The sequence below is a fragment of the Lygodium microphyllum genome, chromosome 4 (genome assembly GCF_053477565.2).
Source record: "Lygodium microphyllum isolate KBCC chromosome 4, Lygodium_microphyllum_v1.1.10, whole genome shotgun sequence".
NCBI classification, from domain to species: domain Eukaryota; kingdom Viridiplantae; phylum Streptophyta; class Polypodiopsida; order Schizaeales; family Lygodiaceae; genus Lygodium; species Lygodium microphyllum.
In genome coordinates, this window is record NC_141138.1 from 108,437,821 (window position 1) to 108,457,569 (window position 19,749).

At 47.5% G+C, this 19,749-nt stretch overlaps 1 protein-coding gene across 5 annotated transcripts in view; it reads right to left on the reverse strand.

Annotated features, from left to right (window-relative positions):
• PDE318 (P-loop containing nucleoside triphosphate hydrolases superfamily protein) overlaps nucleotides 1–19,749 on the reverse strand; it is a 119,455-nt gene that overhangs the window by 23,119 nt on the left and 76,587 nt on the right. The window lies entirely within an intron of this gene.

Below are 19,749 nucleotides of genomic sequence, written 5' to 3' on the forward strand. Positions count from 1 at the left end.
AAGCCCAAAATGGTCCTCAATGTAGTCATCTTGACTACAGGAGAGAAAATCTCATCAAAGTCAATTCCATGCTCTTGTTTGTACCCCTTTGCAACCAATCTTGCTTTGTACTTTGGTGAGGAACCAGAAGTGACCTTCATTTTGTAAATCCATTTGCATGGAAGGATTTTATGCCCTTTACTACGGAACTGCACCAAGTCCCAAGTGCCATTTTTTTCAACAGATTCCATCTTTGACAGCATGGCTTTATACCATTTCTTGCTGTCCTGTCTGTCCATTGCTTCCTTGAAGCAAGACGGTTCACCACAGTCTGTCAACATGACATACTCAACCACATTAATTGCACCAGGAACAAATCTGTCAGGTTGTCTAGTAGCCCTAGACGATCTCCTAACCCAATGGTCATTGTTTGCTGGTTGTTCCTGCAAATTTCCATTTTCAGCATGCTGTCCTAGCATTTCAGCTTGCAAATCAGCATTAACAGCTTGCTGTCTTGGCTGTTCCTGCACATGTAATGGCTCATTTTCACGGGCAATAGCTGGCTGATCATTTCCAGCATCATTTCCTGCGTTTACAAGTTCATTTACAGCAGGTATTTGCTGCTGTACAACAGGCACATTTTGCTGTCCAAAAGGTATTTCTTCCTGGAATACAACCCTCCGGACCTCCTCAGTCTTTTCAGGTTGTTTGTGCATGCAATCTTCCCGGAAGATAACGTCATTGTTACATACTATTTTCCTTTTCTCGGGATCCCACAATTTATACCCCATTTCACCCTCGTCACCATATCCTAGGAAAATGCATTTACAGAACTTTGGCTCAAGTTTGCTGCATTTTTCTTTACGAATGTGCACAAAAGCCTCGCAGCCAAACACTTTCAAATGAGCATATGACAGTGGCTTGCCCGACCACGCTTCTTGGGGAACTCCCCCTCCCAAAGACCTGTTTGGTGACCGATTAATCAAGTGAACGGCTGTCATAAGAGCCTCTGCCCAGAAACCATGGGGTAATGTAGCATGAGACAGCATCGTACGGACCTTATCCTATATGGTCCGATTCATACACTCCGCAACTCCATTTTGGGGTGGATTATGAGGGGCGGTGAGCTCCCTCTTTATCCCTTTGCTGTCACAAAATGCCTGAAAGGCTTTGGACACATATTTCCCACCATTGTCAGAGTGAAGACACTTAAGTGTCTTATCTGTCTGATTTTCAACCAATGCCAAGAATTTTTTAAACTTGTCAAGCACTTCATCCTTGCTACGAATAGGATAAACCCATACTTTCCATGTAGCGTCATCAACAAAGGTGACAAAATATTTATTTCCCCCTAAAGATAATCCTCGCATTTGACATATATCCGAATGTACTAACTCTAGAGGAGAAGATTTCAAAGAAAGGGACTTTTTGTAAGAAGTCTGTGCATATTTGCCATAAATACAATGATCACAGTAATCAAAATCAGCATAACGAAGATAAGACAAGTAACCCAAACGAGAAAGCACTTTCGTTCCTGTTTGACTCATGTGTCCCAACCGGCCATGCCACAAAGAAACACTTGGCTACTCGGTCACACATACACTAGATATATGAAGTGGATACAATGTATCACTCTTGCAACCTCTAGCAATAACCCTAGATCCCTTATAGATCTTCCATTTTCAATCACCAAAGGTGGTATGAAAACCATCATCATCTAGCTACCCTGTGCTGATCAAGCTCTTCTTGAGCTGAGATACATGCCGTACATGCTGAAGTGTAAAGACAGAGCCATTCTGAAACTGTAACTACACACTGTCAATACCTACAATCTCACATGCAAAGTTGTCCCCAAAATGGACAACACCATGTCAACCCCCTGTATATGCGGAAAACCACTCACGATGAGGGGTGGCATGAAAGGAAGCACCTGAATCAAAAATCCAGGTATGCATGTCATCATTTGTATCTGCAAGTAGAGCATGTGCACCAAAATGTGAAGAGACAAAGAGCATATCACTCCCATTGTCACTGCAATGAGTGACTGCATTCACCTCTTCAATTTTTACACTACTCTTCTTAGGCTGATTGTCCTTTTTCTCTTCCTTGCAATCATCTGTCTTCTTGCCTTTTCCTTTCTCTATCTTCCATTTGTAGCAGTCACGTTTAAAGTGACCCTTCTTGCCACAATAAATGCATTTAACATCTTTGCCACGTAATTTACTGCGTTCCTTGCCATCATATTTGCCCTTTTGTTGTGATCTGCCCCTAGTATGCAAAGCACTGGAAGACTTATTGGATGCATTGTTTTGCCGATTCATCTCTTCCTTAAGTAGAGCACTCTCTACATCAGCATACAAAAGGATCACATTAGAATTGCTAATAGCAGTCCTGAATGTATCCCAACTCTCTGGTAGAGTGCAAAGCAAGAAAGTAGCCTTAAATTTCTCATCAATCATGAACTTCCAAGCAACCAGCTGGCTGAAAATGGAGTTAAAATCACTCAAGTGAGTAGACATTGCTGTACCTTCTTTCATACGCAAATCCATAAGCTTTTTCAGCCAATACACTTTACTTGCAGCGCTCTTCTATGCATACAATTCTTCCAATCTAGTCCATATAGCATATGCAGAATCCAAACCTTCAATGTTGAAGAGCAAGGCATCAGAAATCGATAGCTCTATGGTTGAGCGTGCAAGCTCATTCAACTCATCCCAATCGTCCTGATCCATGTCCATAGGCTTTGCCCCTTTAGTTTTGATCGGCTTTGCCTGCTTCTTTTGTAACAGGATATTGTAGCACTGTTTTTGCCACACTGCAAAATTATGTGCGCCTTCAAGCTTCTTTATATGCATCAAATTACTGCTGTCATTGCTGCCAGCCATGGTTTTCAGCTCAAAAGTGACTAAAAAACCAATAAATGCAGGCCCAAATTGTCACCCAAGTGACCAAGGTACAAACAAGTACCAATTAGCAATACATGACCACGCAGAAGTACAGATTTCAGAAGCACCAAACCAAGTGCTACAGCATTATCCAACTGATTACAGCTGTTCCAAAGGGCATGTGCATCACATTACATGAGAAATCCCAAAATTTCAGCTGCAATTTCTGTTGTACATGTACCCAAAGGCATAAAATTTGACACGAACGGTCAAAAGCCCCAAAATTTTGTGCTCAAAAGCATCAAACACACATCTGCATTTCCTCTATCATGCATAGGACTGTCCAATTTTGCCAAAATAAAGCAATTTCAGCAAAACCCCTAAATTTCACCGAGTGTTGATGTCCAAATTGCACAGAATTCAACTTGCATGTACATAAAATGACCAAATGCTGCACAAATTTTGCCCAAATCACAAAAGCCCCAAATTGCACGGGATCCAATGTGCCTCAATGTCGAGAAATTGAGTTAATTTCAGCCCAAATTGCACATGTACATTAAAAGCCCCAAATGTCGGGGACAAAATGTCACAAATTCCTACAATTTCTGAGACAGATTTGCTTATCCTACATCGAATTTCCCAAATCTGCGAAAAGCCCCAAATCTTTGGCTCAATTTTGCACAAATCTGCACACTGTGCTTGCGCGCGCAAATGCCCAGAGGAGAGGAGTTTAAAATAAAACAAGATTTTATAAAAAAAAATTGGATGACGGGTCCGTTGACCCGTCAGGCCTGTCCTCGCCCGCTGGTCCCATCACGTGTCACACGCCCCATCAGGCCTATCCTTGCCCGCTAGTCCCATCATGCGTCGCTCGCCCCGTCAGGCCTGTTGCAGGTCAAACGCAGCCTCATCACGCGACGGCTACTGCCCACTACCCGTCCCGTCACGCATAGCACCTATCGCCTGCCAATCGCCACGAGCCTTGGTGTACAGCTAGAGCCTGGCCCTCGCACACTCTCCACAGCCTGTCCACTTTCTGCAGCTCATGACTGCCTCAGCCCGACTGACGATTGTGCTCAGCACCTGCAGCACCTTACGCTCTGATACTAGTTTGAAGGAAACGATTAGGCACGGAGATAGAGGTAGATAGACCTTACGCTCAGTGAGGGAGACAGAGAGAGTACGAGTGAGCAAAGTATAGAGTGAACACGTTTTTCAGTACAATGACGAGTGTACCACTTTAGGTTCTACATAGATATATGTATGAAAGTACAATGTGCTAAGGGTGTGTTCACACCCGTGCACATATAAAAGGCAAGATGGCCCTTTATTCCCAACAGGATGGACTCCCAGAGGTGGACTCTTGGATCATTGGAGGAGACTTCAACAACTTGGAGGCTTTGAAGGACTAGCAGGGCAGAGGTAGAAACTACCAAGGTATGGCTGGGGAGAAGCAGGAGGCATGGAAGGTCTTTCTGCTGGCAGTAGAAGCACGCGATGCCTAGAGAGACCTTGCCTTCCACAAGAGGGAGAGGTCCTTGGACTTCTCTTGGGGATACAGGCGTCTAGGTGGAGTCCTATTGGAGTGGTTGGACTGGTTTTATGTCGGAGAGTGGGGAGGGTCTCGTGGAGGCTAGATTGAGCGGTTGGCATACACCATGTTGTCCGATCATTGCCCCGTTCTCCTAACACTTGATCCCCCAGCATCCACCCTAGACACACAATCCTGACAGATCCCTAACTCGATCTATAGGAGGGAGTAGATGGCGAGACAGATAGAGCAGATTTGGACCAAAGAGAGGGATAGGAGGGATCGGATAGCCGAGGAGGTTGCAGAGGTCCTAGCCGAGTCAAGCAAAATCTGCCAAGAGGCAAGCATATAGGCCACGCACCAGAGCTGGGAGGAGAGAGCACTCCTGCGGGACCTTGCAACCACGCAGAGATTATTACAGGAGGCACTAGCGGATCCCACCCTCCACGCAAAGGAGGTGCGCGCGCGAGCAACCATTGTTGGCCTTGAGAACAAGTGTTCGGAGTTCTCTTTCCGAACCTCAACAGCCTTCTGGGGGCAAAAGGGGGACAGAATGTGCAGGGAGTTCTTCCAACTGCACCAACCTCGCACCGCAAGAAAGCAGATACACAGCCGTCGGGATTAGTATGGGAGGACTCGTTCTAGCCCAGACAAGGTGATGGAGATTGCTACCAACTATTACACGCACCTTTTCCAGCAGGAGACAGCTTCAGCTAGAGGACAGAGATGTAGAGAGCAGGTCTGGGATTACATCCCGTCCCTCGTCACAGAGAGGATGGAAAGCTCCCTCCTAGCCCCCTTTACAGAGAAGGAACTAGAGGAGGCTTTCCACACACAGGATGGGCAGAAATGCCCAGGAGAGGATGGCCTATCCAAGGCCTTCTTCACTACCTACTGGGAAGAGGTGAAGGACCCTCTACTAATGGCCTTCCAGGAGATTTTCACTTCAGGAGAGATGCCAAGGAGTCTTTCGGCAGGCCTTATCAGTCTTCTCCCCACAGGGGGAGACCGGTTGGAGCTTTCCCAGTGGAGACCAATCACCTTATTGTCAATGGCCTATAAGGCACTGGCAAAGATGATTGGTAGGCAATTACGCCCCGTGTTTCTAGACATCATCCTGACACATAGACAGGCTTTGTCCAGAATAGGAGCATTCTAGACAATGTATTTACCATATTTGAAGTGACAGAGTGGGCTCAGCACAGTGGGCAGAGACTGGCCATACTACTCTTGGATTTCAAGAAAGCTTATGACAGGGTGGACTGGGATTTCCTAGAGGGCACCATGATGAGGTTGAGACTCCCCCAGGTTTGGATTCGCGGGGTCTCCGCCCTTTATAGATCGGCCACCAACAGGGTTCTCATAGGCGGAAGGCGAGGGGAGGAGTTTCGGCGAGAGAGATTGGTTCGACATGGTTGCCCCTTGGCCCCTTACCTAATTCTACTCTTCGTAGAGGCGATGTCTCACTTCCTCAGGTCACATGTGAGCGGCTTACGCGGCCTCCGACTTCCAATGAGAGAGGAGATTGAGTTGTTAGACTCAGAGTATGCAGATGACACAACACTCTACATAGAGGACAATGAGTTGATACTGGAGAGAGCGAGGCTGGCCCTTGACGTGTTCTGTTCTGCAGCGGGAGCGAAAATCAGCACGCGAAAGTTGGTTGGTTTCCTCACAGACCCGGACTCTAGCACGGAGTGGGGCATTCACCTGGGATTTAGATGGGTGAGCACAGGGTAGACCGTCCGGTACCTAGGGTTCCAAGTGGGACTCGACATCACTCCTGCCCAGTAGTTTCTTCCTGTCCTTGATTCTATTCGAAGGAAACTGACCTACTGGAGCACGGCTCGCCTCACTAGCCGGCCAAGCCTTGGTGGTTAACCAAGTCCTCCTAGCGACGGCCTCGTACATCACCTCATGTCGGTGCTTCTCCTCATCACGCGTAGGGCAGCTTCGCCGCCTAGTCCGGAATTTACTTTGATCAGGGTCAAATGGTTCCAGGGATTCTAGGGCCAAGGTGGTGTAGGCGACCATTATACGGCATCGGTCAAAGGGAGAGCTTGGGATCATAGACTCAGAGTATCAAAGTATGGCCCTCTTGGGCAAGCTACTTGTCTACGGCCTCACACCTAGCAGGTAGACCTAGAAGGTCTTATTGCAGGAGGGCCTTCAGGACTGTAGACCGAGGCTAGGTGGTGAGTGGAGGACGTCCCTGACATGGATCTTCACGTCAGCCCAGATCACCTCCCCCCCAGATCACCTTTCCTACGCAGCTTACTCCGCGTATGGCAGGGTCTCTGTAAGGCCCTAATCCAGAGCCCCCCAAGCTACCAAGAGGAGATAGCCCGTCAGCCAGTGATCAGGAACCCCTAGGTCAAAGATCGGAAAGAGGCACAGATTGGCGAGCGCCCCCACATCCAGTGGGCTGGTTGGGAAACCGGCCCGGCCCATACCATCAGGACATGGCGGGAGGTGTACAAGATGGCAAATGAGAAGATGCTGCAGCGAGTATCAGGCTGCCAAAGAGAAGTGGAGTTCAGGAGAAGGGAGATAGACGCAAAAATACCTCTGGAGTGGCTTTCTCTCCCATTACGAGAGTCGATAGAGCCCGGGGGGGAATAGACAGCTAGGTTTTCACCAACAAGCATCCCCCTACACGTGGCAGGTAGAGTGGACAACGCCCCACATGGGACTTTCTTCGCCGTTTAGGAGGGGGGCCGTCTAGCCCTTGACAGAGAGCAGCAAGATGAGGGGATAGCTGCCCTTTCGTGGAGGAGGATTCGGGTGGTGGGCCTTTAGGGGAAGATATGGCGACTAGACCTCTATGTTTTCTGGAAGGAACTCAAGGAGTGGCACCTTTGGATCTGGGAGGACAGACCACTTGATGAGTTGGAGTGGGATCCAGGAGAGTGGCTATGGCTGGCCACTGCGGTCGCCAAGAAACCACCCAAGTTCCTAGAGTACACTGCCAGGATTGGTAGACACGTACTGATGCAGGAGGATATGGATTGGGCGTCGTCACGTAGCAGGCACTGAGTAGAGCACAACATCACGGAGCCTTTCCAACAGACTTTCTAGCGCCGCCTATGGGATAGCTGGAGGCCGAGGGTGTCGTATTTCTTATGGCTGGTGGCACATAGAGGCTTGGCGGTAGGAAGTTGGCTTGCCCAGATGCAAGAGGGAGATTGTAAGCGTTGCACATAGCAACCTCTGGAAAACCCAAAGCATTGCCTTTGGTCATGTGAGGAGACGCAACTCGTGTGGAAAGGAGCATGCCACATCCTTCGCCGTATAGCACCCAGCCTTGGATGTATCTCATGGGGAGCTTTCTGTTGACAGGCAATCAATCAGGGTCGTCACCTTCTGTATGAAGCCGGGATGTAGGACACGATATTCATTATCGAGACAGGGTCGTGCGCAATGGTCGGTTTGGAGACTCTACCTATCCGCCAGGTACTAGAGCCCACAACAGACCGCTCAGAGATATGGGAGTTCATAGGGAATCTTATTGGATGGCATATCTGGAAGGCGTGGTGTCAAGTGGCTTTCGGCCGAGAGAGACTTTCAATAGAGACAACCTTAGCAGAGCTCTGGACCTCCATCATCCACTCTCTCTGCGGCCGATGGGATCATGTGCAGGGCGATTCCAGGGCTCATCAGGAGCTCCGTTGTCATTTCATGCGCACTTGGGGCGGCCAAGTCCTATTTTTTGTGATGCAGGTAGACAATCCCATTTGGCAATATACCCCTCCCCCCCCCAAATGGCTTCTTATCCCCATCCTCCCCAAACCGCTTTGAGAGGCTTGTATACATGATGTATTTGTGACTTTGCATCAGCTCCAGCTAGTCTGTTGAGCATAAGCACTGCATTGTAATCAGTTTTTTTGAGTAATATAATCATCCACATTTTACTTGCAAAAAAAAAAAAGAGGAGACTAATGCTAGAAACTCTAAGAGAGTTTCAACATCAAGCGAAAAATCAAGCCCAAGTACTCGGGATAAAGGAAAGGATACAGACACAAGTCAGGAGCTAGCGGAGATGAAGATGGAGCTAGCCAAATTACAAGAAATGATGAAATGACCAATACGCCCTCACGTCCAATGCGTATATTGTGGCGAAAGCCACTTGCCAGCCGAGTGTCAAGACCCGAGGTTCCGACCCTGCGCCAATTGTGGTAGGTTTGGCCACGATACCCTACTTTAAAGGCTACCAAGGAGACTCTTGTACTCGCAACCATACAGACAGCCTTACCTAGCAAATAGGCCACAAAACTTCTTCAAAAGGGAAGCCCCATTGGCTCTCCCGGCACCTAATAACGCCAAACCAGCCATTCCTAGGATGGAGATAAACCCCACAGGCATACCTAGACCACCTGGATCCTACGTAACCCATCCACCGAGTAACGCTCCAATCCACTGTGGAGGAGCCGAACAACGAAGAGCCTTACGTACACCCCTACATGTCGTATGACGAAGAAGACAATGCAATAGTAGAGGCTTTGAACAAGCATAGAATCTCACTTGTAAAATACCACTAAAAGCCCATACCTGAATAAAAACAACTAGAGATCCTAGAACCTCAATGGGCCAATCTAGCCAACAAGGGCAAAAAAGCCACACCACAAAAACATGTATATGTTGCATTCGGACTGCATCTAGTCAAAGTGCAATGCAACAACATGAAGCTACAATTGCGAGGATAACTAGACATGATAGTCCTCACGATAGATGCACCTTGAATGACACTGCATAGAATACCCAAGACATTAGTAGAGAATCCAAATCTAGTTGTGCAGTTAGGGAATCGACCATTAGTACCATTGGGATTATTTGGTGTTAAGACATTTAACGGAGAGGACACACCCATCTCATTACATGTCATGACCCGCGCGGAGACAAAGCAGGCCGGCATATCACTACCTAGACCCAGCAACTTAGATGCAGCCTCAATCAGAAAAAAGAGCCGTAGGCGAAGAAGAAAGAAAGCTAACACAAAGGTCACGCTAAAAACCGAGAGTGCCACAACACTACCTGCCGGAAAAAGGGTAACGGACGCAAAAGCAAAAACGTTAGCTCCAAAGACGGCCAAGAAGAGGATGCAAAGGTCGGGAAGTACCCCAACCCGGAGCGCCAACTCGAGGCCATCGAAAAAGTCAAGGAGTGGGTGAAAGAAGCCCAAGAGCACCTGAAGGATGCTGAGCCCATATTGGAAGATGAGATCAATGATCTCTCAAGCGTAAGCACACCAACCTCGCCTCCACGACCAAAGTCGAGGAACACAGTCGTACCATGAGTAGTGCCGCTTAAACAGAGCCTACACGCTACAGGCCAGCAAACTAGTCAAGGCCATTGGCCAAGAAACATAGAGTTGGGAGAGAGGCAAGTGGCTAATGACCTCCTCACTACGTTGGTCAGTGGTGACCACCCCGGTGACTCTAAGCCTAGGAGATCTGCTTAGGCAACATCCAACACTATGTCAAAAACTGAAGCAATGGGTTGAAAGACCAATGAAACAAGGGGCAGCTAATCTACACAATCATGACGTGGTAACTCAGATACCCAGTTTGACGCTGCACTCGCGATGCCCAGTCCTTACACGTTAATGCTTTTTGAGAAGGCACCAAAATGCATGATGCAATCTTACCGGTCCTAGATCTAGGAAACACCACAAGGAAGGGAATTGTAAATACAAGAGTAGGAGTTAGTGTGCTGAGCCACGCAATACTCCAAGACTGGGGTAACCCGCTTGTTGAGAATGCTAGGTTCAATGTCACCCTAGCCAATGGAATGAAAATGCAGCCATTTGGAATACTAAAGAACTGGCCATTGAAGATCGCAAGGATCCAATTCTCTGTTGACTTTATAGTCATGAAGGGAGTGGACTATGACATCTTGTTAGGCCAGCCCTGCATGCACAATGCACGGGTCATAGAAGACTAGGGTAAGGGTCTAATCTTCTTGGGCAATCGAACAGAGGCAGTAAAAGTAGAGATGGATATATGGAAGACCACACTAGTCGACCTAGATGCCATCTCCACCATATTGAAGGGTGATACCCGAATTAGAAAATCGTACGAGCCACTCACCAAGTACATCCCTTATCCTGCGGATGAGTGAGATTGGATGTATGTGCAGCTACAATCGAACTACCATTCTCAGATAGTGAGAAGTACAAGCAAGCCGCTAAGGCCATTGGCGAGCTCTCATGGCCAATCCAACTCTCTCAAGACACGAGTGGCCACCATCACGGAAATTGAAGATGAAGATGAGGAAGTGGTGGCACCTACCTACCTACGCTTGTCAGTGACTACCCACAAGACATGTCTTTGACGCACTCATTGACGAGGGAGTTGACTATAACATCCTTACGCACAATCACTGGACTCTCATTGGTCAACCAAAACTGCAACCCACCAACACCAAACTCAATCCATTTGGAGAACGGTCCTACTCACTGCTCAGGAAGTGCAAAATAACAGTCTCTATTGAGACTGAAAGCCTACCTGTGACCTTCTATGTGATGCCGAACACTAAGACCGTTGGTGAGGAATCGCTACTAGGAGGTACATTCAAAAAACAAGCACACTACAATGTCAACTATTACTCGCAGTGCATTCACCTTGCCATTGGCAATGTTCGAATAGTTACGACTTTCAACAACGGCTGCACAACTCCATTACTGTCCATAAAGCTACTAGTAGAGAAACCTACCATCGAGCCTGAGGGGGTTGTGATTCATCACCACCCGCCAAACCTCAACACCAACAAAAAGCCAACCACAAAGCTAAAGCCCTTGAACACCTAGTCAAATGGGTGCCAAAACATCCACGACCACCACCTAGGAGGATACAAACTCGCGAGTCTAGGAAATCCCCCTCGAAACTTAGAAGGCCTAAAAGAAACTTGGTACCTAAAGCCAAGATGGCCAAGGGCACTACTCCAACAATGCCCCCAAACTTACCTACACCAAGCCATGTGACACAAAAGGCACCAATGCCACAAACAATTGAAACAGCAAAAGACAGAACCTCAAACACAGAAGGTGATAAATACTAAACAAGTCTATCGACCAGAGCCGAACCCTGCTACTCACACTCTACCTCAACCATGTCTTACTGGTGCCACTAAGACCTCACTAGCGTCTAGTAGCGCGGCACCCCTGACTCTAATCAAGCCCATCACACAAGAAGCCCAACCACACTCTCAGGAGTAACCAAGGCCGTAACCGTCAGCTACCAAATTATCTAGTTCGGCCAAACCTTACCCACCAGCAGTCTTAAGCTGTCGTACGAACGACGATCGATCCTCACATTGGCCAAAGACCTAGCTAATAACACAAGAGACGGCCTGAGTACCTACATCAAGCACTTGGATGCCACGTTCACGCTACTCGCTAAGAGCTGTGAGTGTTTGGACCTAGGCCTGCTTGATCCATCCTTAGCATCGGATGTCCACTCCATGACGTGCACCTGGGAGGAATACGAATTCGTCACGGTAAAAACCCCCATGGTTGCGGAGGAATTGATCGCCAACTAACACCAAGATATCTTGAGACCAAGCCCTTAAACAACGGCTGATCATCCCCTATAGCAAGACGAGAGTTACTGCCACAAGCCGAAAGCTGAACGAGCTCCGTAAGCTAGCTGATAATGACTCATCTTTCTTGAGGAAGTGGTATGCTCTCCAACTCCAGTGGGAACAAGAAGGCTACCAAATCATAACCAATACTGAGCAACGACGTGCCATTAAGACCTTCAAGTATGATCCCACTTATGTAGCTCTAACCTCCTATAGGGTATTGACCACCATTCGTAACTGACCCCTAGAAGAGCACATCGTGACCCACCCACATTTAGACTGAATTTTGACTAAGGAAGAGTTACAAATTGCTAGCAGGATCAACTCCGATGACTTCCTCACGGATGTTCTCACCTACATCACTCAAGTCGGCATCCGTCTTTTCGATATGGACCGCTATGCCAATCTAGAATATAATCCAAACTTCTATGATTGGCTCATGCAAAAGTAAAACACCACAAGCCAGAATTGAATGCCCTTGATCTCTCAACCCTTAATGCTAGAAAGGATTCTGGGGCAAGGTGAAATTAAACATGTAAACAGGTAAGGTGAATGAAACGCACGGATAAACCATCCATCAATGTCCAAGAGCAAAGGAGAGCTAATAAAAATCAACTCGTGACTGAGGAGAAAGTCGCAAAGCTTTGGAATGAATGGACTACTTGAAGGAAAAAAAATACTCTTTTTGTATTTTAGCATGTTATTCTTCCTAAGAAAGCATAATCAATTCTTGCTTACTTTCCAATAAGCAGTTACCTTAAGGACACTAATGGTGAACTATGGCATCATGACAGGTACCCACAATGGCAGGTCAAGAGAAAAGCAGCAAACTTCCATTCTCGGAGGAGAAGCAGGCAAAGTACAACCTCTCATTGGAAATGAGGGCTTACAATCAATTCAAATTCTGACATATCCTAAATTCAAAATACCTAGTCATGAAGGAGCCAGCCATCGCACAACTAGTGAAGCAGTGCAAGCTACAAAAGTACGTGGAGAAGGTGGGCCAAGCCATCGACTATGAGAATTGCGCCGAATTCCTTCGGACCTTCAACAAAAACCGAGGCACTATCACGGTGCACCTAGAGAATGAGGCCTGCCAAGTAGAAATCGAACTGAGCCCTGAGCTGGTGCATAAAGCACTGGGCCTACCAAACAAAGTGGAGAGACGGCCAAAAACGTATGTATACGACATGTTGGGAATGGACAAAGTGATTGTCCACACCAACAACGGCATCAGCCTAGCTGAAATCCCCGACCCCGAGGTCCAAATCCAGGCCAAAATGGTGCACGCCCTATTCTCCAATCAATGATATAACCCATTGATGAGCAAAATCAACGTACCAATGCTAGAGAGCATCATTGCCCGATCCTTCAATGAGGTAAATCTGAATGGCTTTGTGAGGACGATGATAGAGACGTCGGCAAAGGCATTAGCCACTGGCGGAAGACCTATGGGGGGGAGAGTCCCCGACCTCCAAAGCCAAGAACGTTCGTCCTGAAAGGCCTCCACCATTGGCTTCGAAGGAATCTTGATAGCTATCATAAGAGAGGCACTAGGGAAAGCACAAGAGGACGGGGTAGTCGGTGAGAGGCCACGGTGAGAGGCCAGACAGGTCCCCTCTGCACCAAGGACAAGAGTAGTCCAGCAAAAGGACCGTGAGTGAGCACGAGGGAGAAAGAGAAGCGCAATCTCACAAAGAAAGAGCCAAGAAATCGGAGAAAGAGACTCCGCAAGTGAAGGCCAAAGAAGAGAGGGGGAAGAAAGAGAAAACAAACCTACATGGAAAAGTGAGTCCAAAAGCACGAAAGAACGAAGAAAGAAAGAAGAAAGGGACAGGGCAAAGAGAATAAAAGAGAAATCCAGAAAAGTAGAGAATGAGAGAAAGAGGCGAGCTGAGGAGGAAGATGCGGAGCTTAGGAAGAAAGAAGAAGAAGACATAGCTCTTGCTATCCGCCTCTCAATGGAGCAACCTTCACCACAATAAAAGTTGGCAGCCATGAGCCCACCCGACACAAAGGTCCAAGCACCACCTCCAAGACACCCAAAAGCCTGCTACTACCAGTGACCGAGGGAAAGGGCAAGGGTTTAATCCACCCTATCCCACTTGTCCTACTACCCGCCACCCCAATCACTACACCCACCCAAGACTCCTCTACCATGGTAGATGCCAACCATCTTGTGGCTTGGGTACAATTCCTGGTCAACAAAGAGGCAACTCAAGGTGTGAGTGTAGGAGCCCCTGTAACGGAAGTAAAAAGACAGGCAACTAGAGACGCAGAATCTAGATGTGACCTCACAAGGCCGAAGATAGAGGCATCTACAATCACCGGTCCCTCTGCACTGCTGTTGTCCACAAACTACGACACCTACGTACACGAGCTCCTCTCACAGCTGGAATGGACAAAGGAAGACAAGAAAATAGCCGTAGCTAAGCTTGAAGTCGAAAGGGAGACGATGGTGGCCTGCCTCATGAGCCTACAACGCAATTTCAATGAGCTGGTAGCGTTGTACAAAGATCTGCAAAAAGAAAATGAAAAGATTCGAGATGCCGCAAAGCAACTAGCAACAGTAGAAGAAGAGAGAAGTTGCCGGCACCAAAAGCATATAGCAAATCTAGAACAACGGCTAGCCTCGAAGCTTGAAGAAGAACAACGCTTGGGAAGGGAAATCGCAGAACAGGAGAGAAGGCTAAGGGCATTAGCCTGCAGGCACAACGAAAGCCTAGAAGAAATGAAGAAAAAAGCAGATAAATGGATAAACAAGAGCAAAGAAAAACTGAGCGACTTAGAGTGGCGACTAGCCCTTGTAGAAGGCGATAAGGTGCTAGTAGAAAGCAGGACCGAGGCCGCATAGGTGACTTTGGAAGCCCAACAACGCACCTTCCTCCGCACTCTCTTAGACGCCACACAATCTGAGAAAAAGGAGGCCATTGAGTCCTTAAGAAAAAAGCTCGAGATCGCCCGCAAGGCTCTAAGGCATGGGCTACACGCCCAAATGCAAATTGCAAGGCCCACGGACGTAGAGCAAGAGAGGCGAAGGCCTACTAAAGACGCAGCGCCAAGTTTTGAAGGTAGGCAGCTAGCCACAACTTCTTAGCGGGAGGTTTTTACAACAAGGATGTCGTCCCCCCATCACTCTTTTTGACCTCAAATACTGGCAATAATATCTATGCTATAGTTGGATCAATGTGTGGCCAAAAAAAGAAAGGCATGTAGGTCACAGTCACCGCACTTAAGGGTCCTCAAGTTAGAAACGTCCAATGGCTTCGATCAGTCGGCTCCATCCCGAACCCCCTAGCCAATTTTGATTCCCCACTTCACGCTTAGGACACCTCAAGGGCAAGATTTCTAGCCCTGTCCCCCTAAGCCATGCACCGCACCTACAATGATGCATGAACTTAGTCCTCAAGTGTAAGACAACACCAAGGCTCAACCATAGTACGGGGGAGTTTCGAAAATGGGAAAAATGGAAATGGGAAAAACCAGAGTTTCGGAGTTTCAGTCAAATTTTGGAAACGGGAAAACGGTGTTTCAGATTGTACACTAAAAAAAATACAGCATTATGTGGATATATAAATATATCAATGTCTACAACAACATGTACCTAGATTTCATACAAAACTTTGAGTCTTTATGTCATATGATTGAAATCATAATTCATTACACATTTCACGACTCACAACTCATGAGTGAAGATTGAGGACCAAGACTCAGGACTCAATGGTTAAAACTTAAGACACCTTAACACAATTAAAACTCAATTTTCAAAACTTAGAATAATGATTAATCATCAAGGAGTCATTAATACCAAATAATTACATGTGTAAAAGCTAAACAAAAACTTACTTGTCTTGGAGCAAAAAGCTGTTGCAAGGCAAAGCCTCATCAATTTTATCTATATACTCATATAGAAGCCCCAAAGTACTCCCCTCCATATCAGTGATGCACAATACAGTGTAAATAGGAGTGAGACTTTTCACCAATCCCTTTGCCTCAACCCACCAACTCTCATTTAAAATATTGTGCCTAAAAGTAAGAGTCTTTGGAGACTCTCTCTCACTCCATGTGAGCCATTCCTGGCATGCAATGGTCTGTATCAAATTTGGGCAGACCCGTATCAACCTCTTCAATACAATAAACATATAAGCAAATCTAGTGGTGGAGAGCTTCAATAGCTCAAGTGTGCTATTGGCTCGAAACATGCTTGTGACGGATGGCCTCTTTTTCACAAATCTTACCATGCTTGTTGCCTTCTTGAAAATGTCATCCACCCAAGATATTTGCCCTCTTCTTCACAAATCTTACCATGCTTGTTGCCATCTTGAAACTGTCATCCACCCAAGATATTTGCCCAACATCTTCAATAAGCAAGTCGAGGCAATGGGGTACACATGGAGTCCATACTATGCTAGGAAACTTCTCCTCAAGCATACGTCCCATAGACACACGATTGCTTCCATTATCTATCACCACTTGCACCACATTTTGGACTCCTACGTCCATGATGACCTGTCGCATGTGCTCCCAAATGAAAGTTCATGTGATAGTAACACGTGAGACAGAGGCATCGACGGCTTTAATGAGTATGGTGTCTTTACATAAAGACACCAAAACATTGTAAATATTCCTTCGGCCCATATCTGACCATCCATCGCATAATATTGTGCATCCATATTTCATCCATGTCTCCTTCAAGGGCTCCACTTAAGCCTCTATGGATGCTTTCTCCTTTCGAAGCTCCCGTGTGCGTAATGCATCTGTGGATGGGTCTTCCCACTCACACCCTATGTAGCTTACTACCATGATTGCCTTCTTTCATTGATGTATAGTGGCCACATTGAAAGGGATAGCACACTGAATAAATAAGCATGTGGGTTCCCTAGTTGCCTCCACAATTGCCTACCTTTGAAGTCCTGCATGGACACTTGCACCATGCAAGGAGCCCTTTTGCCTACCACCACTAGAAAATGGCAACAAGATCCTTTTTGCACTTGGACCCGATACGAATATGAATGCACTTCTTTTCTATGGGCCACTCGCACCTCCAATTTGGCTAGCGCCACTAGGTCCACTAGCCTCTCTTTGCCCCATTTGTGCTTTATTAGCCCGATGTGGTGCTGGATGAGACGATTCGTCCTCTTCTAGCTCAATACCCATACGCTTTCGGTACCAAAGATGGAGACTTACTGTTACTTCTGCCGGCACATTTGTACAAGGCCCGATGTCTTTATTGGAAACGTGTGCCAAGTGGTCTTTCACGCATATTACGCTCCCCGATATCTCCAGTCCACAATAGTTGCACCGCCACTTCTTTGATTCGCTAGAGCCCTTGTATCCCTTGATTGGAGTGACGTGCCTGCAATATGGGTCCGGCGCCATGATATGATGATTAGCCTTTAGGACCTAGGTAATGGATGAAAGAAGAAGAAGAAGAAGAAAAAGAAGAAGAAGAAGAAGAAGGAAGAGGAGGAGGAGGAGGAGGAGGAGGAGCAGCAACAGCAGCAGCAACAGAAAAACAAGAACAAAAGAGAAGGCGGGAGCTGGAGGACCGAGGAGGAGGCAAGAGCTGGAGTGTGCCGCCCGAGTTAGAAAGCCTCGAATGACTAAAATCGCAATCCGGTGCGCTAGATACCCAGCACCGAAACAGACCCCAAGATTGTGAAACGACGGTCTACCATTTCCGTTCCGGTCCGAAACGGCCAGTCCATTTCGGAGCTGCCGAAACGGCATTTCCGGATACTATGGGCTCAACCCAACTCCTAGTTCCACTAGCACGAGCACAATGCACTACATGGTAAGGTAGACACGCCCCTAGATAGTGCACCTTCTTTTCTTTTTAGATAAGTACAAATGTTGCAACCCACCAACTTCGAAGGCCCCATCATCCACTCAATTCACCCTCAGCCCCCAACACTTCACCCAGTTAATCAGTTTCTTCCAAAGACCAATTCCCACGCAACCACATCGCCCTCATCCTACACTACCGATGTTGCACAACATGTCACCATGTAGCCAAAACGAAGCAGAGTAAGGCCAAGGAAGCCCGAGGCAAAAAGTGAATAAAGAAGCCCATTAGAAACAATGCAACAGATGGCAACCTCAATACAAATGTGGGGGAGCCCCAACTATTTTGGAGGTCCTCTTAAGGATGAGGGAGGTCCTGTCAAGGATGAAGGATGCTCTCTCAAGGCTAACGAAAAGCACCAAAGTTTCTAGCAAGATACTCAGAGAGAATGAAGCACCGAATATTCTAGCAAGGCTCTCTCAAGGATGAGGGAAAACCTACGAAGGCTCTCGCAAGGAAAGCGCGAGGCGCAATGTAATTCATTTTATAAGACATGCCGGGCTTCCTCTTGTGCAAGTGGTCAAGTCTAAACAGCCATAGGTGAAGGGATAAGTTAACTTGAAGGGAGTAGGAAAAAGCCATGTTAAGCTCACTGGGCACGTCGGGGATCTGTCCAATACCATCACCAAATTCAAAGACAAATCCGCCCACCTACCAACCTCCCAAAGAGATTCGTCCAACACCAATCTACAACTTCAAAGGACCAATCCACCCACCATCAGTGTCAAGGAGGGATCAATCCCAACATCATATTCAATTTCAAGGGCCAATCCATCCAACACCATCCCCCGCAAGGACTTGTATACAAACTCAAAAAAGCTATCTGCCTACACCCATCCCACCTTCCCACTAAGGCTGCTGGCGAGGAGAAGATATGGGCGAGTGAGGCTCATCACCCCCTGTGAAAAGGGGGCAATGGATTTTTCTTTTTCTTTTTCTTTTTTACATATGTACTGAGTGAGAATCGGGGGGGCTGATCGACGGGGGAGATGGTGGGGTGATCGGAAGTATGAGGCGGTGTGAGGGGGGACGAGTGGCCCCGGAAGGGGGGGCTGTGGGATAGGGTCGGGGGGAAATCCATGAGGAGGGGATGGGCATGAGGGCTCTGGGGGATCTCGGGTGGGGTGGGTAGTGACGCCTGAGTGGGTAGTGGGGGGTGGAGGCCTGTGATCCTGCTGGGTGGGACGAGCCAAGGGCTGGTGCAAGGTGCTCTGACGGGGGCCCGTCGCCCACCCTCCTGTTCTCTGTTGTCGTGGCTATGTGTAAGGGGCTAGCTGGGGCCCCCCCTGTCGTCTCCCTCATTGTCGTCGTCGGATCCATGTAAAACTATCAACATCCATCTCTCGATCTGCCAGCTAAGCCATCATGGCATCGCAAGCACTAACCAAGTTGCCCTGTCACAATAACCTGCTACCTGAAAGAGTGTCTGTCTACCTTAATCTCAAGAAACTTGGGTATGTTCTTGCCACCCGTACCTTCGGGACTCCTGCGGCTGTCACTGCATCCACGAAGGAGGGAGAAAAAATTGTGCCAAAAAGCCGTCCAAAGTCCTCCACTAACTAACGATACTCTACCACCAATCCAGGGAATAGAAGGGTAACCGGGTGTCTAGGAAACCTGTTGTGGAGCACGAACTTCTCCACTCTAAAGCCACTATACCAGGGAGCCATATAAATGACCCCCTTCGTGGAGGCATAAGGTGAGCTATCCACTAGCTCACGGACTGCATCCATGGAGGTGAGTCGAACCATGAAGATCCCCTGACCCATGAGAACTACCTCCACAATCTGCGCTGTGCCAATGCGTAGCATGGAGTGAAGCCAATCCCGAGCTGGGCCCTAGATGGAGAGTGTCCTATGACATGTCCAAAGATTGTTGTTTCTTTCAGTTCCAACTCTATGGCACGGAAGGAAAGGAGCTATTCCTTAAAA